Genomic DNA, 22,949 nt, shown 5'->3' with positions numbered 1-22,949 from the left:
AGGCACCCAGCTTTTAGTAAGCCTTAGGGGTCTTTTGAGTAGGGTGGTGGACTGACACTTAAGAGCTCTGACACAAACTTCATATGTGGCCTTTGGCATATCACTTAAGCTCTTCAGTTACCCATTTGTAAAATGGGAATGATGATGTTTTCCTTGTCTGCCTCACCTCTTTTGGGATAATTTACAAGGGGGCACTGAACATCTAGTTCTCCTTTGTGGCTTTGTAAATGTCCCCCTTAATCTCTTCAGGCTAAGGACTACCTTGCTACATGTTTTTACACTGTCTAGCACAATGGGTACCACAAACTCAGCTGGAGGCCCCAAGAGCTACTGCAATATAATTAATAACTACTTAGTATACCAATATATAGATACGTAAATTGAAGTAACCAATATGATTGTGTGTGTGTGTGTGAATTGTATCCTTTTTTATGGGTCAAACTTAAAACAATGCTACTTGGGTTAGCTTGTATTTTTAGCTTGTTGGTATAATGATTGCAAATTCATTGTTTCTGTGCATGAAAATGAACTTGAAATTCAGCTGATCTGTGGGAAAAAATGTACTTTAAGGACATTCAGACAGCTGTAGCTGTCGTAGTTATGATACAGAAAGAATGTGAAGTTCACCTTTCAGCTTCAATGCATAACAAAACTGTAGTACATTATTCTCACTTATCAAGACAGGCATTTGACAATTAATATTGGAAAACTGACTGTAATCTGAGAAGAAGAAAATGATTTAGTGACTGTTCAGTATAACAGCCCAGTTTATCTTCCTTTTAGTCTACACTGTTTGGGGGATTTTATACAAAATTGTAGCATAAAAACGGCTTACCAATTTTTTGAGCAAATAGTTATTTGAGGAAAGCTAGGTCAAAGCAATGTGTGTTCTATTTCTGTGTTGAAGATATTGAGATTTGTGGTTATTTTAAGATGATCTGGCAGTGAGTTCTACCCTCATGGGCTGGCTTCCAAGCTTTGTCTCTGGCTTCCATGGTTTTCACTTTTGTGAGATAATTGTTGTTCAAGTGAAATATAGCCATCAAGGGCTACGTCTACACGTGCAGCCAACATCGAAATAGTCTATTTCGATGAATAACGTCTACACGTCCTCCAGGGCCAGCAACGTCGATGTTCAACTTCGACGTTGCTCAGCCCAACATCGAAATAGGCGCAGCAAGGGAACGTCTACACGTCAAAGTAGCACACATCGAAATAGGGATGCCAGGCACAGCTGCAGACAGGGTCACAGGGCGGACTCAACAGCAAGCCGCTCCCTTAAAGGGCCCCTCCCAGACACAGTTGCACTAAACAACACAAGATACACAGAGCTGACAACTGGTTGCAGACCCTGTGCCTGCAGCATAGATCCCCAGCTGCCGCAGAAGCAGCCAGAAGCCCTGGGCTAAGGGCTGCTGCCCACGGTGACCATAGAGCCCCGCAGGGGCTGGAGAGAGAGCATCTCTCAACCCCTCAGCTGATGGCCGCCATGGAGGACCCAGCAATTTCGACGTTGTGGGACGCGGATCGTCTACACGGTCCCTACTTCGACGTTGAACGTCGAAGTAGGGCGCTATTCCTATCTCCTCATGAGGTTAGCGACTTCGACGTCTTGCCGCCTAACGTCGAAGTTGGTGCCGCTACTTCGAAGTAGAGTGCACGTGTAGATGCAGCTAAGGTGTGATAGTTTTCTCTTGGTAACAAGGAAGCTGCCTTCGAATAGGTTCCGTTGGGACCTGATGTAATATCAATTCTAGGGAATCCAAACAATACAATAAATTACTGATCCAAAGAGATAGTAGTAGTAGTAATTATAATAATAGCAACAAAAGTAAAAAGCAGTCAAGTAGCACTTTAAAGACTAGCAAAATAGTTTTTTAGGTGAGCTTTCATGGGACAGACCCACTTCTTCAGACCATATCCAGACCAGAACAGACTCAATATTTAAGACACAGAGAACCAAAAACAGTAAGCAAAGTAGTCTTTAAAGTGCTACTTGACTGCTTTTTGTTTTGATAGTGTATAGACTAGCACGGCTTACTCTCTGTTACTAAACAACAAAAGTAGTTAGTGTCAATATTGCTTAAAGCCAAAACAATATGGTGAAGTGCTTGTTTTGTGTTTACATGCTTTCATGCATATAATTTGCTCACACTTAACAAAAAATTGTGACTTGGATAAAGCTAAGATGACCATATGTGAAATGGAACACCTGGTAAAACGGCTTGGAATTAAGAGAGTTCAATGGCAATCCATTAGAACTATGCAGTACAAACATTCAATATAACATTTAAATAGGTGCTCAGTCAACTTAATGATATACTTTATTATTATAACAAAAAGAGGTAAAAATTAAAAATAAATACCTACAATTAAGTGGTTAGTGCTTTGAAGAAGTGCCTGCCTTGCTCTAGTGAGAGAGAGAGATACAGGACCCAGAGCAGGAGGCTGAAGGTATGTGGGGGGAGTGCTGGGGTATGTGAGTGAGCTGCTGGAAATCAGGCTGGATGTGTGTGCAGGAGAGCAGGAGTCAGGACAGGAGGCTGGGAGCAGGGAGGAGCCCTGGGGGTGGATTCTGGAGTAGTGCAAACCATGTGATATTTTTGCAGCACACATACACACACCATTTAAATTTCACTGAAGTAAGTGGATTTACAACAGATAATTATGGTGTCTGTTTGTTTCCCAGCTGCTGCCTTTGAGCAACCCCTTCCTCTCCCTGGCTGCAGTCCTGGCCTAGTTAGCGCCCTCATTCCCCAAAGCAGAGCCACATTAAGATAAGCACTGTAGCCTAATGGCTCAAATAGCCCTTCCCAGACAAATGCTAAAACTTGATAGAAATCACTTATATGGAAATCCAACTCTAATTGAAAAGTCATCCAAACAAACAGGAGTTATGGATAAGTTATTTCAGTTTTTAATTTACTATGTATCAATTAGTGAACAACAAGAAGTCCTGTGGAACCTTATAGACTAACAGATATTTTGGAGCATAAACTTCCATGGGCAAAAACCCACTTGATCAGATGCATTGCTTGCATCTGATCAAGCGGGTCTTTGCCCACGAAAGCTTATGCTCCAAATATCTGTTTGTCTATAAGGTGTCACAGGACTTCTAGTTGTTCTCAATTAGAAAAGTAACAGAATATTTTTTTAAAAAATTGATTAGTTTTCAATAGCTACAAAACTCCAAAAACATTATGTTGGAAAAAAAAATTCTTTCTCTTCTAAACCATTAACACCTATGCAAAGTGGGGCAGCCTCCCAAGTTCTGAACCCATGATTTTTTTGCTCACTCCAGATCCTAGGGAGCCCCACAAAATCTAATAGCCCTGGCATCCAGAAAAGTTAACCCAGCCCTATCAGCCCTCCTCCATGATTCACCTTCCTTGTACCCCTGTTCCTGTCTCTGCTCCCTCCTGAGTCCTGTTCCTCATCCTCCATGGGACTCCTCCAAACCCAGGATCCCCCATCTAACCCCTGGCCTGGCTCAAGCTGCCCTTTTCTCCAGAGACCTTCCTGTTTGCCACTGACTGTGGGCAACCAAGCTAAGGGCAGCCCCCCCAGCAACTGTCCCCACTTTCCTCTGAGTGGTTGCCCCTGTTCTCCAACATAGGGCCCTGCCCTCTTGACCCCAATCCTATTACCTGCCAACAGAGTTTCATGTGGGGGCAGGATATCTGAGACACAGCCTCCTCTGTCTTTCTCACGCAATGGAGCAAAGAGTGCCCAGCAGCTACGCAGTCTGATCCCATCCTCCCCCTCTTCCGAAGGCTGCTGGCAGCCACATGTTTAATTAATCTGTTAGAAGAGCTCACCCACCTCCTCCAGCCTTTCCAGCTAGCTCTTTCAACAGATGGGCCCTGCTGTGTAAAGCGCTGTCTCTTTAAAATTCAGGTCCCTGCTTTGCAACATATGGGACAATTAGCTTGGGTTGTGTTGTGTTTTGTTTTGTTTTGTTTTTTTAAGTCAGAATGCTCTCCAGGGAGCTAAAAAAAAGGGACAGTCCTGGCTAAAATGGGACAGTTGGTCACAAACGGCAAAGCCTACAGACCTAGGTTGTTGGCAGTGGGATTGAACCTCAGACCTCAGAGGTTAAAGCTATGAGCCTTTACTGCACGTGCTAAAAGGTAATTGGCTCTTTGCTAATATTGCAGAGCAGATTTCACTCTCACTTTCTCGGTGTCTCAGTGTTGCACTTGGATGGTGGGAAAAATTCAAGGTTGAGATTTAGGATATGTTTACACAGCAGAGTTATTTTGAAATAATAGCTGTTATTTTGAATTATTAGCCATTATTTTGAAATAACTTTCCTAGCGTCTACACAATGCAATCACTATTTTGAAATAATTTTGAAATACAGGTTGGCTTATTTCAAAATAGGTAAACTTCAATGCACAAGGAACATTTATTTATTTAATTAAAATATTTTTACGCTGCCTCTCTATTTAAAATATTCAAAGCGGTTTACAAAATTTTAAAAAACAATGTAAACATATATAAAAATTAAAAGTACAAAATTCCAAAGGGACATAAAACCTACTAATACACCTCAAGAGGAAGAACACAGATACAGATTCAAAAACCAATAGAAGTATGAGTAGAAAGGATGGTTTTAGCCTGAATAGTACCAATTTCGAAACAGCTATTTTGAAATAGGGGTTGTTTAGGTAGGAATGGAGCCTGTTTTGAAATAAGCCATAGTGTGTCCAATGTTTCTGTTTTGAAACAGGCTTTATTGGCTATGTCTACACTATATAGATCTTTTGAAAGAAGCCCTTCTGGAAGATCTTTTCGGAAAGAGCTTCTTTCGAAAGAGCGTGTCCACCCACAAAAAAGTGGATCAAAGGAGCGCATCCACACAGCCCCCCTCTTTCAAAAGAACGGACCAGGGTTCAAAAAATCAGGCACCATGAGGACTGCTCTTTTGAAAGAAGAGCCCTGTGGAGTGTCTACACGTTTTCTTTTGAAAGATGGTTTCAAAAGAAGGAGCTCTTCCTGAAATGGTAAAGGAAGAGCAATTTCAAAAGGAGCACAGTGTTCTTTAGATTTACTTTAAAAAAAAACGCTTTTATGAGTAAACACTGTGTGGGATTTTTCAAAAGAGCCCCCTTCTTTCGAAAAATCTTTTGAAAAAGCTTGCTAGTGTAGACTCAGCCATTATGTGTAAATACTGTGTTTCAAAATGCATTTTGTGTGTAGCAGCGTTATATCAAAATAAACTGTTCCAGAATCTCTCTTTTGGAATAGCTTATTTTGGAATAACACTGGTGTGTAGACATACCCTTCGGCTGTGGCCACACTAGCCTCTCCTTTCAGAGGGGCTATGTTAATGTGTCACTTGGGAATATGCTAATGAGGTGCTGCCATGAATATGCACCTCATTAGCATAATGGTGGCTGAGCGCGTTTCAAAATTCCTGGTTTCGAAATGCACACCCATGTCAGTGAGGGCCTTTCAAAATGACCCCCCTGATTTTGAAAGCCCCTTCTTCCCAAAACCAAATGGGAAGGTCTTTCAAAATCAGGAGGGTCATTTTGAAAGGCCGCTGGTTACACGGGCAATATGCATTTTGAAATCGGTAGTTTTGAAGTGCACGTGGCCACCATTATGCTAATGAGGTGCTGCATATTTCTATCAGCGCCTCATTAGCATATTCCAAAATGCCACGTTAACTTTGGAGGGGCTAGCGTGGTCACTGCCTTAGAGTTATTTGCAATCTACATCATAATTCTAAAATACTCATTACAAAGGTACATGATATCACATGATATCTAAACAGAGATGAACAATGTATCAATTACTTCCATTTGAATTAGTGTTTATTATTCTAGGATTACAAAAGGAATCACCCAAACTGCACTTAAGAAATTGTAAAAGTGATGTCATCTAGTCAGTGATGTTCCTCCAATTTACACGTGCTGAGGATCTGACCTGGTTATCTTTATGATAGGTATCGATTTAAGAATTAGGGGTCAATGACCTAAAGAACAAATGAAGCAGAGATGAGAAAAATTTTCTGTCTGGACCAACTGGAGTGAATGCATCTAAGATCTGCAGGATTGGCAGAAAATGGACTTCCAGGCATGACAGAAGATGGGCAGATTTGGCAAAGGAGTTGCAGTACACCACTCCCTTAGAGCTACAGCCTTTTGTGTTTACCCTCCTGAGGAGCATCCAGTTGGCATTTGCTGTCCCATCCTCTCCTTAGATTTGTCCCTGTTATAAGGGCTACCTGAGTACACGGAGCCAGTGTGGCTTGTTTGAGTAATGAGCATGGGATGTGGAATTCTGATGACATCCCTGACACTGATGGCTTGAGTGGAGATGACATTTCTTAGACAATTCATAGGAGTTCTGTAAGAATTAATTAATTAATGATCCTGTAAAAATTTTGGAGTTTGTCTTATTATGCTTAAATGCTAAGATTTATTATTATTCTTTTAAAAAACAATACTCAGTTCTTTGGATCTCTGTGATTTTGAGTGACATTTGACTGACCTAGCACCAGTAGCTTAGCTACCCCAGAAAATAGGCTTTTGAGAAAGAACAATCTTGAAAAAATTGATACTGTATTTGAAATACCCTGTTATATCTGCTAGGTTCAACATAGTCCAATTCACTTTCTTGACATTGAACTCCAAAGGTGCTGTCAGAGAAATGCTTAATCTAATATCTTACCCATACAAAATGTCAACCAGTCCTCCATCGGTAGAGAAGATGAATGGATTTCAGTTTAATTACTTGAGAGAACATACATAAATTAAGGAGGGGTGATAGCCCCAAAATAAAGAAATGACGGAACCAACTTTGTAACAAGAGGATTTTCTACTAGAAAGCTTATTTAAAATGCTACTGTATGAGATGCTGGAATAACGTGAGAGCCAGATTCATTCTCGGAACGTTATCACACCAGGAATTATCTGTAACCAGAGATTATTTCTTGATGCCCCTGGTGCAAATGAAATAGACATTCCTACATCAATCAAGATAGCATTCAGCTCAGTCTAATTAGCAGTAATAAATAGGCTTTCAGGCCCCCAGAGATCATTACCATCCATATGGGCTATTTGAGTTCAACTGCATTTTTTTTGAGAAGTAGCAAGGCTGTTTTGTTTTGTGTTTTTCTGCTATAATCTCCACTTTGTTTCTCAGTATCACAGAAAAACCTGAAGGCTTAGAAAAACCTTTTCTTCAGGAATACATTCAAATTTTCACTTTTGTTTCTGTCAAACTGTGGACACTGTGATTTTGCAGCCATCTCCTACCAAAGAATCAGTAAGGAAAGCCCAAAAGCGGCAATGGTAATAGCTGAACAGAAACTTTGAAATTTGATTTAAAGTAGCTTTATAGTATGCGGTCACTCCACTTCAAATCTTGCTTCTTAATAAGTATGCTATCAGGTCCCTTCAAAGATATCATTCAATCATATAATGCAACCATATTCTATTATTTTCTCTTTTCAATATTCGATTCTTATTGAGTGAACTGAATTAGCATGGGTTAAACTGAAAGTTTTTCTGCTGCCTCTTTCAAAAAGCTGACGAGATCTGGCATCACAATGCTGGACATGCCATATTATCTTATAGTATATATTCTATCAATCTGCATACCTTTATAATTAATTACTATTTTTACACCTAATATTTATGTTGGGTAAGGTGGTGTATTTTTATTGCTTTTCCTCTAGGATTAATAGAGGTGTCTGCATTGTGATGACACTGTACACTCAAGTATACATGAAATACAGGATTGTTTAGGCAGGAGAAATTTTGAAGGGTTTAACTATGCTAGAAAAACATTTTAAATGTGTATTTTTCTAACAATCTGGTTTTGGTGCGGTGGTGACCAGTAGAACAATATTATCAATATAGCCTATGTTCTAAGTCCATTTTCTTATTTCTGCTGGCAGGGAAAAGCTGACCTAGTATATTGAGCACCGATTTCTCTTGTCTGGTATCAGAAGTGAGACAGGAGTTAACAGAACTTCCCTGACATAATTTCATCCATTTCCCTCCAGCGACACCCAGGGAGTCTTAATGACAATATAGTCATCTATCTCCAGAACCATCCCGTCATCAGTCCACTTCCTATCCTGTTCAATTTCTATATCAAGCAACTAACAGAGACTGTGAAATAGAATGAATTAAAATAGAACTGGATAGCAGATCTGTGATACAGTTCTTAACTATTACATGTGCTATCTCTGTGCTCTCTCCTGTTGCTTGATCTTCGAAGCAGATATAGGACTAGAATTCAGTGATTTTTTTTTATATATTTATCATTATTTTAGAATAACAGCCTTTTGATTAAGCATTTCTTTCAAAAGTTAAGGATAACATCTCCAGAATATTTGATTTGTAAAAATGGGGCAAATTACAGGAGAATCTGAGTTCTGCCACAGAAATTATGGTAAAGTGTTGAGTCTGATCCAAAGCTATGAATGGAAACATGTTCTTTACTTCGGTGGAATTTAGATGAAACCCATTATCTGAGATGGGAAGGACAAAAATCAATAATATACTGAACAGATCTGGAGACTAAGTTTCTTTAAAAAAAAAAAGCCAGTAGGCAAATTAGAGAGTGAAGCAAGAGAAGAATCCTTGAAGACAATGAGAGTTAATTGGACTCTCAAGGATGTGGTTTATCTGAGATTCAAATGAACAGAAACAATACTAAAAGAGCCAGAAATAGTTTCAGCCAGTGCTTCTAAGTTTATTTCCTACCAGAAGACTTATCTAGCTTTGTCCAGATGCAGGACTGGCTGGGGATGCAGGGGTCATGCAGCCCACCTTCTAGTTTCTCCTGTGGGGCTGGTCTGAGGCAGCAGGAGCTGTGCTTCTTATCCACCAGCTTCTCGTGACGGCTGGCCCAGAACTGGGGAAGAGAGGCCCCACAAAGTCCGAGGAGTCAAGGCAGAGAGTGGGGACTCGGAGCAGGGAGCTAGGAGGTATGAGGGGGCTCATAGCAGGGAATAGGAGGCATAGGATTCAGGGCAGGGGCTCTGGGCGGGGGGCTGAGAGATCAGGAAGGAGCTTACTGGGGCTATCCAGGGTTGCACATCTCCAGAAGTGGCAGATGCCTGGGGCCACAGTGTTCCAGCAGTGGCAGCTGTCAGGTGCCTCCAGAGCAGTTCTGCTCCAGCAGTGGTGGCTCTCCATGGCCACTGGCAGAGACACAGGGCTGTGCTGCTTACCTGCCCCTCTTTCCAGAACTGGGGTTGAGGACCAGGGGCAGGGAGTGGATTGGGGTGCTGCTGTAGGACATGAGGTCCAGCATGTCAGGAGGGGCAACCATGCCCAGCACCATCACAGGAATTTTATGCATGGACGGTGACAGACAGCATTCAAAGCTCCTCCCCCAGCCAGCCACAGTCCTACTGGTGCAACTGCCCCCTGTGGTCACTCTGCAGTATAACTGTGCCTCCTAGCAGTGGCTTCTATTTCCGTATTGTGGAAAACAATCCGATTTCGAGCACATCCCATTTTCCTGACACAGATGAACCTTGACCCTGCTTTAAGTTAGGATAAGAGGAAGCTACACAGGAAATCTGGTCGTCCTAGTTCTGACCTTCAGGAAAAGTTCTTGAATGAAAAGACTCACAGATGGATGGGTGAACACACAGACAGTTGTATAAACTGTCACAGATATTGAAATATTTTTAAATCTCAACTAAATGATATTAAATTATTAATAAATTTAATATGTAATGCATCAACTATAACCCCCACTTAGTGAATTTTAAATGATTGAAAATGGGTTCTTTTGCTTTTTAAAAATTTAATCTTATCACTGCTTCATAATTAAAACAATCAAATGTAGCACTAAGGCCCCTTTGCATTCCTTTTAGCACAAAAAATATACAGAGCTATTACCTGACATAAACAAATTTACCTTTTGTGATTCAGATAACATTTTTGCATATACAGAGATGCTAAAAGCACCACTTATTTGCTTTTTAAATGATTCATTCCTGGAAGGACTGATCAAAAATACATATGGGGGGAGAAACATACAGAATTATAGAGAATATTTTCACAGGTGAGTTTAATATGCCTTAAATAAGGTATATATGGGATACCAGAACTGCAAGGTGGCACTGAGCAGAATAATTTAAAATATCTGCGTACCAACTTATGCTGAAAGACAAAATGCAAAGAGTAGGCCATTTTATATTTTAATTCTGATTTATTTTAGTTCTTAGGAGTAAAATTGGACTGGTTCAGAGCACTTCAGATTTTCTTTGGAAGCTGCAGAATCTCAGTTTTTATTTTGAAACAATAAGTTCTCTAAACTGTACACATGTGGAGATAACCATGAAAAATAAACCCAAGGGTCAATCATTGCAATGTTGTCCTATTTAAACTAGCTAGTCCAGGGATGGGCAACCACCAATAATGGGTGGGCTGTATGAGTGGCACTCCTTCAGCTCAGTGGGCTGCAGCAGCCAATGGCCCACAGAGGTTTTGCCTGCAACCCACAGCCCTCCTGGTATCCTTCATGCAACTTTTCCACACTAAGTAATCTGAGCCCTGCCCTTACTTGCTCCTACCACCAGCCCTTCCAGCACCTTTGGAGCTTGTGAATTGCATTATTCATGTTCTGTCCCTGCTCCTCCTTCTCCCTCCCACAGCTGGAATGCCACAACAGCTGATTCACAGCATTCCAGATCTAGGAGGGAGTGCAAATTCAGTGATTTGTACCTCCTCAACATGCTGTCGGGGGGGGGACATAGGAAGTGCAGGACTCCCCTTCCCACTACCCTGGTGTGGAAGAGATGCATGGGGAAAAGGAGCAGCCATGGTGTTCAGACCCAGTGGGTCACATGCAGCCCTCAGGCCAGAGGTTGCCCCCCACTCATCTAGTCTGAAGCAATAATGCTGAGAGATGAAGACAGTCTGTTAGGAGATAATGCATCTTAAAAGGACTAAACACGGAAGACTTGTAAACATCAGCTTTCCTACTATTTCACTGCTGATCAGTAAACATAATAAGGAAAAGGGATTTCTGGAAGATCTGCACAATCGACTCTGAGAATCAGACATTCCATCATGTAATCCAGACCATAGATGCTGTGTCTTCACTAGCTCTGTCACCTGGGCTGCTCTCCAATGTAGTTCTCAACCAACATCACTCTCAAACAGCCACCAGCATTCATGTGCCCCTGAGTGTCTCTGTGTTGACTGCAGCCTACCAGCCATGCTGTGGTCACACTCAAGTCCTTGCCAGCTCTGGTTCCTAATACAGACAGAGTGGTGTTAGTCTGTATTCTAACCAAACAAAACAGCCGTTGTATAGCACTTTGAAGACTAACAAAAAATTTAGTAGGTGACGAGCCTTTGTGGGACAAGAAGTGGGTAAGTCCCACAAAAGATCGTCACTAATAGATTATATTGTTAGTCTTTAAAGTGCTACATTACTGCTGTTTTCTTTTCCTAATACAAAGTGATGTCAATACACTCCCAGTCCTGGATTTCCACCCAAAACATATGATCTGTACTGTTTGGCCCTCTTGTGAACTGTCCAGAGATATGAGGTCCATTGTCCCACAAAGGGAACAGTACACAACAACTTGCTACCTTAAACAGTTTCCTATACAATTTAACATAAACACGCTTGATTGGATTGAATAATAAAATATGCTTACTAATAAAAGAAGGTAGGATGTTAAGTGAGTACAAGTAATGGTCATAAAAATAGCTTCCAAGACAAAGATAAAGTGCTTCCTAGTGCCTAATTAACTAACTATGCTTGATTTGAGTGAACATCTTTGTCACAACTTTCCAATAATATTCTTGACCAAAATCTTTAGATCCCCCTGGCTGGGTCTACACTTGCGCCCAACTTCAAAGGGGGCATAGTAATCAGGGCCATGGGAGATTACTAATGAAGTGCTGTGGTAAATACACAGCACTTCATTAGGCCAATTTTCCTCTGCGGTAACTTCACAGCATCAAACTTTGAAGTGCTGGCGTGCTACTTCGAAGTCCCTTTACTCTTCAAAATGTAGACCCAGTCAGGGTGATCTAAAGATTTTGGTCAAGAATATTGTTGGAAAGTTGTAATAAAGATGTTCACTCAAATCAAGCATAGTTAGTTAATTAGGCACTAGGAAGCATTTTATCCAGCCCCACAGTCCACGAGCTGTTTCTTTGGTCTGGAGTGGGAAAATTTGCTACATAGCAGATCTGTTTGCTCGTGCTCCCTTTCCTGGTCAAACAATGTCAATTTCTTGAGCTTCATCAGCTTTGACAATGCCTAGCCAGATGTCAACATGTCCCTTGAGGAAAAAGTGTCAGAGGGGTAGCAGTGTTAGTCTGCATCTACAAAAACAACAAAAAATCCTCAAGTATCAGAGGGGTAGCCATGTTAGTCTGGATCTGTAGCAGCAACGAAGGGTCCTGTGGCACCTTATAGACTAACAGAAAAGTTTAGAGCATGAGCTTTCATGAGTTAACTCACTTCTTCAGATGCTGGTCCTGGAAATCTGCAAGGCCAGGTATAAATAGGCCAGAGCAAGGCTGGGGATAACGAGGTTAGCTCAGTCAGGCAGGCTGAGTTGTATTGTCATCAGTAGATCTGGAGGTGTGAACTCCAAGAGAGGGGAAGCTGCTTTTGTATTTAGCCAGCCATTCACAGTCTTTGTTTAATCCTGAGCTGAGGGTATTGAATTTGCAGATGAATTGTAGCTCAGCAATTTCTCTTTGGAGTCTGTTCTTGAAATTTCTTTGCTGCAGGATAGCTACTTTTAAATCTGCTACTGTGTGTCCTGGGAGACTGAAGTGCTCTCCTATGGGTTTTTGTATATTGCCATTTCTGATGTCTGATTTGTGTGCATTTATTCTTTTACGTAGAGACTGTCCAGTTTGTCCGATGTATATGGCAGAGGGGCATTGCTGGCACATGATGGCATAAATTACATTGGTAGATGTGCAGCTGAATGAGCTCACGATGGTGTGACTGATCCAGTTAGGTCCTGTAAAGATGTTGCTGGTGTGTATATGTGGGCAGAGCTGGCAATGAGGTTTGTTGCATGGATGGGTCCCTGAGGCACCTGTGGCACCTTACAGACTATACAGACTTCTTGTTGTTTCCAGACTGTACAGTAAATACACTTTAGATGTGATTTCAACCTGTGTTCATATAATGTTGTTACATACATTTCCCTATATCATTAACCAATGAATTACTAGTTTTCAAATGATACTTTACAATGCATGTTTCATACAAAGAGTATTACAATATTGCAGCAGGTGTGAATAAAGGTGGTATTCCATCAGAGAGTAATGTCACGTCAGCTTGGTTTCTGAACACCATTGAACAAGAGCCCACATGGCTGTTCTGGCAGCTAGAAATTATCAGGGTTCAGGAGCACTCCCCTCCCCACACAAACTTCTTCCCTTAAGCCACACATAAAGAAGGAGAAGGCATAAGAGCTTCTGTAATAGCTCCATGTCATTAGAGGGTGGTTCTGTGCAGTGGGAACCCACAACTGACCAGCAAGATTTAAGGGTGAGTAGTACAAAGAAGCCTTAATTCCACAAATTGAGAGAAGTTGGGGAGCAAGGGAGTATTGTGTAGTAATCTAATCTATCTGTTGTCTGGCAAATGCCCAGATTTCTACTGACAGCATAGCTCTTTTAATTGGTCTCGAGGCTGCAAAGTCTCCTTCCACCAGGTCTTCCCAACAGAAAACTTAGTGTCCTTTTGTAACTAACAGAAATTCACTCTACACATATTGTGAAGGCATCTGTGTCTTACTCCCAATAGGTTGAATTCCCCCAGAGCTTAGATTCTTGTAGCTTTAGAGTTTAATCACTGTTGTATGTGAAGAACAACATTAAATTGCTTATGATTTCATTACCTTTGTATTTAAATTACATGACTAAACCACACAAAAAGTTTCTGTGGTTTCCAGAGCAGCTGTGGCAATTTGCATAAATGGAAGTTGGCTGGTAAAGATGTTACCAACTCTCTGGGGATTGAAAATTAAACAGAAAATTTAAATATCAGTCTAAAGAGAAAAGTGTATACTTGCCCCATTCTTAACCTCTTCTAATCTATTGATTATTTTCTGCATATTGCCAGTTCATTGCTACGTGAAATAGCAAGAAAATTTAGCTGTTTCAACAAAATTTATTTCCTTTTAGAAATATAAAATTGATGCATTAAAGTGTAAGTCTGAGAATAAGCAATTCTTCTGACAATAAGATGAAAATTTTTCTGAAAGAGCATTAGGAGAATATGTTCCTGTGATTAAACTACAGTGAAAGCCATGTTATCTGGCACTTGGTTAACCATCAAGTTCTGTTATCTGCTACTGCAGCCCGTGGAGCCAGTTGGCTGGTGGCTGCAGGGTTACTACTCTGCCAGCTGCACTGGAGCCGGCGCTCAAATAACTGGAAGACTTGATTATCCAGCAATCCCCATTCCTCAGAATGCCAAATAAAGGTTTTACTTTACTGATCTGCTCAGCACAGATGTATTATTCACTGTACAACGGCTTATCATTGCATCCTCAGCCAGATTTGATGATAACCTTTTCTTTGTCCAGTCTATTGGTTTACTTACCAAGGTTTTTAATGATAAACAGAATTGTTCATCATATAAGTTATTTTCCGACTTAAATATTGAAAGAGAGACAAGATGGGGGAGGCAATATATTTTATTGGACCAACACATTTTCCTGAGAGATAAAATTTTGAGCTTACACAAAGCTTTTCTTCAGGTGTGGGAAATGTACTCAGAGTATTGCAACTACATATGCGGCAGAACAGATTGTTTGTTTAGCATAAGTAGTTCACGCATATTTAAAGTGACTATTCATAGAGAAGTGTCTAGTTCACACTTCCAACCATAATGAGGAAGCTGAAAAACTTGGATTTGACAATGGGTTATAGATAGTTATAATAAACCAGAAATCTGGTGTGTCTATTCAGTCCATTATTTTTAGCCTCAAGCAAAGTTATGATTGTAAGCTTCCAGACTCATCTTTTGAAGATGAAATGCAGATTTCCTTTGAGAACTGACAGGTCAGCTGCACGAATTGATTTTTGAAGTGTGTGCTAAGGGCCGTGTCTACACAAGCCCCAAACTTCGAAATGGCCACGCAAATGGCCATTTCGAAGTTTACTAATGAAGCGCTGAAATGGATATTCAGCACTTCATTAGCATGCGGGAGGCCGCAGCACTTCGAAATTGACGCGCCTCGCCGCCATGCGTCTCGTCCCCACGGGGCTCCTTTTTGAAAGGACCCTGCCTACTTCGAAGTCCCCTTATTCCCATGAGCTGATGGGAATAAGGGGACTTTGAAGTAGGCGGGGTCCTTTCAAAAAGGAGCCCCGTCGGGACGAGGCGCGCGGCGGCGAGGTGCATCAATTTTGAAGTGCCGCGGCCGCCTGCATGCTAATGAAGTGCTGAATATGCATTTCAGCACTTCATTAGTAAACTTCGAAATGGCCATTTGCGTGGCCATTTCAAAGTTTGGGGCTCGTGTAGACGTAGCCAAGAGGTGATAGAGTGTTCATACCATTTCTCTATGTGAGTTCATTCAGATGCTTGCCAATTGTCTCATTTCTCCCATGTAGTTGTGATTGAGGAATTTAGAGCAATGCATGAAGTACACCACCCATTTTCACAGGCAAGTGGAGGACTCCTAGATATTGAAATGTATTGAGGCAATAGAGGTATGTCTATAGATTTTGCATGGTCTGTTGCTACTTTACACTGGTATGGCCTGGCCTGTGAGGAACTTGTTTCTGATGTTGAGCTTGGAGACATTGGTGGCCTGTTTTAAGAGAACATGCTGAATATACAATATAAGGAAATACAGTAGAGTTGATACAGGATAGGTTATATTAAGTTTATATAACTATTATATAAGCATGTTTATTACTCTTATAGTAGTATACTATCCAATTCTGCACTTGGAACTCTCAAAAAACAGCCATAATGTGTCAGACCAAAGTTCCCTCTAGCCCACTATCCTGTCTTCCAGCAGTGGCTAATGCCAGATGCCCCAGGGGGAATGAACAGAACAGGGAATCATCAAGTGATCCACCTTTCATGTCTGTAAAGCATTTTGTTAGGGTGAGAGTGCTGGAGAGTACCCCTACGCCATTGAAAAATGATGAAAGTGTGCATGTGCCATTTAGTACCGAAATATAATTCAGCCTTTCTAGTTTTTCTGAGGATCTTTGTGCACTCAACAGCAGTTCATGTCTTAGCCTCCTCATAGTGTACCATGCCCACGTTCATCTTTTCTTACTAAAAAGTGGCTGCAGGGAGAACACTTCTGCAATGGGGCCGATTTTATCCCCAGAGTCAGGATAGGGATAGCCTGGGCACTGGGCAGGTAAGTGAGGTAGGAAGGAGAGAGAATCTCCACCCGCCCCGCACATACCCTCCCATGCATGTGCACATGCACATGCACACAGAGACCCAGGTATGCCTTCACTGCTTGGAAGAATGACCTGGTCAGGGTCCATTTTCCAGGGTTCGATTTTGCATGCCTACTGGGAACACATGAAATTGAACTCTTGGTATTAACAGTCAACTCCTGAACTCCTCAATCTCATGGGGACTAAGAGAGGTTAATGGGAAAGTTTCTCCCGTTGACTTCCTTCAGTGAGGATGGCCAGGTAAGTCAACCGTAGATAAGTTGATTCCAGCTACACAGTTGCCCTAGCTAAAATTGCATATCTACAATCAACTTTAAACTCTAGGGTAGACCCGGCCTCAGTCTCATATATAGGTTACAGTAATCCAGGGGGTACAGCGCCATATGCATAGGAATCATGCATTGGCCTCTAAGTGGAAAATCTCCCCACAATCTTACGGCCTCATGAGCTGTATGCCTACTGTCCAGTCTCCTGGGAGCCTTTCTCTCCTTCCAGTGCAGAACCACTCTGATTTTGATGTCTGGGGGCTCCTGTCCATGTAGAGGAGGGAATGGATCTGGGGCTAAGAGTTCAGATATGATGATGTAAATGGTATGTATGCTTAGACCAGCATTTTTCAAATTGTAGTCCATAGAACCTTTGGTGGTCTACAAAGGAACTCCGGGAGATCCATGGGCCATGCTGATCAACTCCTCCCCACCCCAGGATAAAGCAGGATACTTACCTGCCCCAGTTCCATGCAGAAGCAGCCAGCAGGTCCCTGTGGGCTACCAGGGAAACACTGCGCTCTGGCTCTGCCTGAATGCCAATTCAACAGCTCCCATTAGCCAGGAGCTGCAACCAGTGAGTGCTGTGAGGGTAACACATGCAGGCATGAGGGCAGTGAGTGGAGCCTCCTTGGCTACCTGTGCACCTAGGGGCCGCAGGGACCTGGCAGCCACTTCCTGAGAGCTGCAGTAAGTGCCACCAGGATCACATACCCTTATCCCAGCCCAGAGTCCCCTTCCACTCCCAAACTCCCTGATGGAGCCTGCACCCTCTCAGCTCCCTAACCACCTGCACCCCAAAGTCCTCATCCCCAGTCAGAGTGCCAACACTCCTGTCCTAGCCCAGTGTCCCTCCCTTATGGTAGCTCTCTTCCAGAGCCCACACCCACTAACCCTATGTCCCAAATGGAGGCCACTCGTACACTCTACCCCACATCCCAAGCTCCCCAGCCCTGCCCAGAAGCCCTCTGATACCCAAATGCCCTGCTGGAGCCCACACACTTTCAACTCCATGTCCCAGCCTGGAGTCTACTTCTACACCTCAAAACTCTCATCCCTGAGCCTACCCTAGAACTTATAGCACCAGCTAGAGCAAGCCCTGACTCCCCAGCTGCATCCTCTGCCCTGGCTCAGAGGCCCTTTCCCACCTGACCCCCACCACAACCTATTCCCTGTACCTCCCAACCCCCCCACCCCCAGCCTCATGAAAAGTGAGTGAGGGTGAGGGAAAGCAAGCAGGGAAAGCAAGGCGGGGGTGGAGTGTTTTGGGGGTAAGGCCTCAGAGAAGGGGTGGGTCAGGGGATGACCTCTGTGAAGCAACAGGGCACGTGGTCCCTGAACATTTTTTAAATCCAAATGGGATCCTTAAGTTGATAAAGTTTGAGACCCGCTGGCTAGACAATAAGAGCTAGATAAATTCGTGAAGGATAGGTCCATCAACAGCTATTAGTCTGCATGTGCAGGGATGATGTCCCTGCCTTCTGTTTGTCAGAAGCTGGGAATGGGTGATTACCTATTACTGGCCACTGTCAGAAGACAGGATACTCTCTAGATGGACCTTAGATCTGAGCTAGTATAGACATTCTTATGTTCCCACCACAACACTCTAAAGTGAGATCCAGAAGAGAAAAAATATTTGTTTCATGGAGTCAGAAATTTTTTTCATGTAAGTTTAGTTCCAGCCCATTGAAAAAGATATGGGCAATAACATACAAGGCTCATATTTAGAACGAGTGCCTCCTCCTAACTCAGCCTTTATTAGGAGGTGCACATTAGTAAGCTGCAGTTTAATCAGTATTTACCTTGACTTCTAGTGAAAATTATGCTTTGATTCATCCCAAATCTTGAGAAGTTATTGGCCTTCAAGAACAAAAAGAAAAGTGCCTTAGAGAAAACTTGAGTCCAGCAGAACAGTGGCAGAGAGGTAGCCGTGTTAGTCTGTACTCAAACAAAATAAAGCAGCAGAAATGTAGCATTTAAAAGACTAACAAAATAATTTATTCGGTGATGAGCTTTTGTGGGACAGACCCGCTTCTTCAGATCAATTTTGTTTCCAATACAGACTGACATTTATAAGTACAGAGGACCAAAAAAATAAAAATTGCAATAAAAACTGACAAATCAAATAGGATTGAAGAAAGAGGGTGAGAGGTGGGGAAAAGTTAATTGCCCTGTCAGATAATTATCAGCATCAAAGGAAGGAAAGCAGTCCTTGTAATGTGTGAGGTAGTTGATGTCTGTGTTCATACCATGTGTTAATGTGTCGAATTTGAATATGTACCCTAACTCAGAAGTCTCATGCTCCAATCTATTGTTAAATTCCCTGTGTTCCAGGACACAAATTCTCAGGTCTATAACAGAATGGCCCACTCCATTGAAGTGTTCACTGACAGCCTTATGTGCATGGAGTTTCTGTGTGTCCATTTGTTCTTTGGCAAAGGTTTTGCCCAGTCTGTCCAATGTACATAATGTCAGGGCATTGTTGGCACATAATAACAAATATAATGTTCCTGGAAGTGCACGAGAATGTGCCTTTATCTTGTAACTAACATGGTTAGGTCCAGTGATGGTACCCCCAGAGTAAATATGTGGACAAAGTTGGCAGTGGGGTTTGTTGCAAGGAACAGTTCCAGGATTCGTATTACTGTGGTGTAGCCTGTGATTGCTGGTGAGAATCTCTCGGGTTAGGAGGTTGTCTATAGGAAAGGACAGGCATGTCACCTAGAGCCTTCTGGAGTGTAGCATCCTGTTCCAGAATAGGTTGTAGATTTTTAATGGTGCATTGCAGGGGTTTGAGTTGGGGGCTACAGGTGATGGCAAGTGGTGTTCTGTTGTTCATCTTCTTGGCCCTATCTTGAAGTACATATAAATGTCAGTCTGTATTGGAAATGAAATTGATCTGAAGAAGTGGGTCTGTCCCATGAAAGCTCATCACTGAATAAATAATTTTCTTAGTCTTTAAAGTGCTACCTTTCTTCTGCTTTGTTTTGTTGAGTCCAGCAGGTCATTGCCTATACTGTGATTGAAATAAACAGGGGCCCAAACCTGCTGTCCCACCAAAATTGCACCCAGTAAAGCAATCAGAGTTGTACTCCTCTGAAGCAGGGTTCATGGCTGGCTCCCCAGCTCCAAGGTCATCCTCAGTGCTGATCTTAAAAACAACAAGAAGTCCTGGGGTACCTTATAGACTAATATATAGGAGCATAAGCTTTTATGGGCAAAGACCCACTTTGTCAGATACATACTGCTCATCGTATTTATGCTAGCTGCAAGCAGCTCTAGGGCAGCTAAAATTAAACGAAGATTGGTGTTATATTGGAATGTCATGGTTCTCTTTGCTTTGACCTGCCACCTTGCCTCTGCTATGGGAGTGGCAGCGTGGAGGTGTAAAAGCCTTTACACCCTCTCTTGCAATTCTTTTAGTATATTTAATTCAGCTCTGTGGACATCAAACCAAAATATATGTAATTGAAATACATTCCTAATTCAGTAGCAAGCTCTTGACACCCACCAAAAAATGGAGTGCTTGAAAAATTTAGAGAAAGAAGGAAAGATCTTTCAATCTCCATTGCACACTACCTTATTTTATTATAGGATGTGAACTTGGAAAATGCTTTAACTCTCATTTTAATTACCTCACAAGGATCCAGTCCTGCAGACTCTTAAACATACAAATCACTTTTCTCACATGAATACTCATACTAAGGTCTCAGGATTTGGCTCTGTTATTTTAAACTGTATATTCTAGTAAGTAGGATGGCTGTATGGAAGTATGTTGGCTTTCATCAGAAAAAGAGAGGAAATAATTAATCGCATACAGAAAACACCAATAAACTGATTTCATTAGTCATTGACCTAGATTTGCCACAAGCTGCTATATCATTTAAAAAGCACCTCTTATCACACCAGTTATGAAGTCGTTCCTTAGAACAGCCAACCAGGAAATATTCTTCAGAGTTTTTAGATTCGTTCTGAAAACAAATCAATGTTTTAGCTACTCAGCTGCACAGATCAAGCACTAAAATAACCACATAGTGTTTTATATTTTCTTACCCCAATTAACTTAATCTGTGAAAGCAGCTACAAGAGAGTAATGATATTTTGGGTATATCAGTGAGATGAAAGCAACTGGTTATGCTGGCTTTCACATGCAGATGTAAGCTGAAAAGTTTTATTAGCCTTATTAATTAAAATGCATTGCTAGGCTAGATGCTTCTCTAGTAGGAACAGAAGGGAAGAGCGTCTGTGGAAAATGGGAAGAGGTCTTCAGAATGGGCAAAGCTTGAGGAAAACTCTTTAGTACATTGGGTCGGGACTCTGTAGCCAGGGAAGAAGAGGGATCCTCCTGATAGATATCTGTGAGGGCAGGGGAGGGACTTGATGACCTCTCGAGTTCCCGTCCAGTTCTAATATTCTATGATTGTATGGTTAGAATGCCTCCAGGAGAATAAAATATGGCAGCAAGTTAGGAATCGGGAAAATAAAAGAATAATCATTCTTTTTCCATCTTTACTCCAACCTTGTTTGAGTGTTATGTCTCTCTTAACTTTAGTGCATATGAAAATGTTCTCATTTAAGTTTCTCGGTGTGTGCAAATACTGGATTTATGCTACAAATGCAATCTGGGGACTTTGTCCAGGAAACTGAGCAATATTTTAGAGAACACTGGTGAATTATTATTTATTCATTACCAAAGCCCAATTGTTACCCACACAAATTTCTTTATCCCTTCCACACTTCAGGGACACGCACACACACACACCTTTTCCCAATCACTAGGACTCAAGGCGTGACCCTGTTAATTTAAACTCCCACCCTTACCCAGTTCCTATGGTTCAGGGTGTAATTCCCTGTGGGAATCAGGATCTGTGCCACTGAAAAAACCTTACAGAATTACTTAACCAATTTGACCCCATCACCTTAATTTGATTTACACCTAGCAAAATTAATTATACAGCAGACAGAAACAATTACATACCAAGCAGAGATATACAGAAAACAGAGTACAGTCTTCACAGAATGAGGATTTCACAACCTCAATTATTGATAAGCAGTTTCTTGCCAGATGAAAGGCTGTTAACTAAGTTTTCTTTACCAGTCTTGAGATCTGCTTGCTTTTATCTGGTGGCAGTGGGCAGCATTAGATTGTGGTTTCCTCTTACAAGCTTGGTGTGACACTATTGTAATGAAATTTAGATGGAACATGTGACTGTTAGGTCTACAGTTAATGGAGGCTTCTGCTCTTTGATTCTGGCTCAAGAGGAATGTTCAGCGTTTTCAATGTGGTTATAGAAAGACCATATTTGTTATAAGGTTGCACCATATAGTTTAAAAATTTAGCAACTGATTTAACACAGCTGTTCTTGTGATACCCAAATAATAGTTACAAAGAAGCAAAGTAAAAGGTGTGTCATATTTACTTATTGATTGGCTCTTGTAGTTGTAATTCTTACCACTTAGGCTGCATCTGCACTATATTCTCCTTTCAAAAGGGGAATGCAACTGCAGGAAATAGTACTTCTTTTGCCTAATCTCTTCCAATCTCATTTTGGAAGAGACTTTTTCGAAAGCAAAAACAGCCATGTAGATGGGGTTCCTCCAGAAATAAATGCAGTATTCAAAAGAATCCCTCTTCCTATTTTGTCCTGGGGTCTTTACCAAAGGCTATATCTACACTACAGCAATCCTTTGACAGAAGTTCTGGAAGAGCTCTTCAGAAAAAAACTTTGAAAAGAGCACATCCACACACAAAAAAACAGATAGAAAAAAATCAATCTGCTCTTTCAATACAGAGTGTCCATGCAGCCTGTGCTTTTTTGAAAGAACAGGTGAGGGATCAAAAAATCTGGTGCCACAAGAACTGCTCTTTCAAAAAAAAGGTCCATGTGGTGTCTACACATTTTTTCTTTCAAAAAAGAATTCTTCAGAAAATTGATCTTTTCCTCATCTAGGAGAGGAAGAGGACTGTTGGAAAAAGTACTGCATTCTTCCAATTTAATATAGAAAGAATTAATTTTGTGTGTAGACACTCCATGGGATTTTTCAAAAGAGCCCTGCCTTTTTCAAAAAAAAAAAAACACGCTAGTGTAAATGTAGCCAAAGAAGGGGGTTTTCATCAGTGTTGAGACATCCATGGAAGAAAGTAAGACATCTCAACAAATTAGTTGTGTTTTGAAGGCTTCTGCTACTTTTTTCCCTATCTCCTTCTGCATTATCTTCCCCTATCAGATGATGTCTTGTGTTTTAAATTATAAACTCTTTGGGCAGGGATTGTCTTTGTTCT

The 22,949-nt window shown here is 41.6% G+C and overlaps 1 protein-coding gene across 2 annotated transcripts in view; it reads left to right on the top strand.

Annotated features, from left to right (window-relative positions):
- UNC13C (unc-13 homolog C) overlaps window positions 1–22,949 on the top strand; it is a 425,720-nt gene that overhangs the window by 159,352 nt on the left and 243,419 nt on the right. The gene's annotated exons all lie outside the window — the stretch shown is intronic.

The sequence above is a fragment of the Carettochelys insculpta genome, chromosome 12 (assembly GCF_033958435.1).
Source record: "Carettochelys insculpta isolate YL-2023 chromosome 12, ASM3395843v1, whole genome shotgun sequence".
NCBI classification, from domain to species: domain Eukaryota; kingdom Metazoa; phylum Chordata; order Testudines; family Carettochelyidae; genus Carettochelys; species Carettochelys insculpta.
This window is presented reverse-complemented; position numbering and strand designations above follow the sequence as displayed.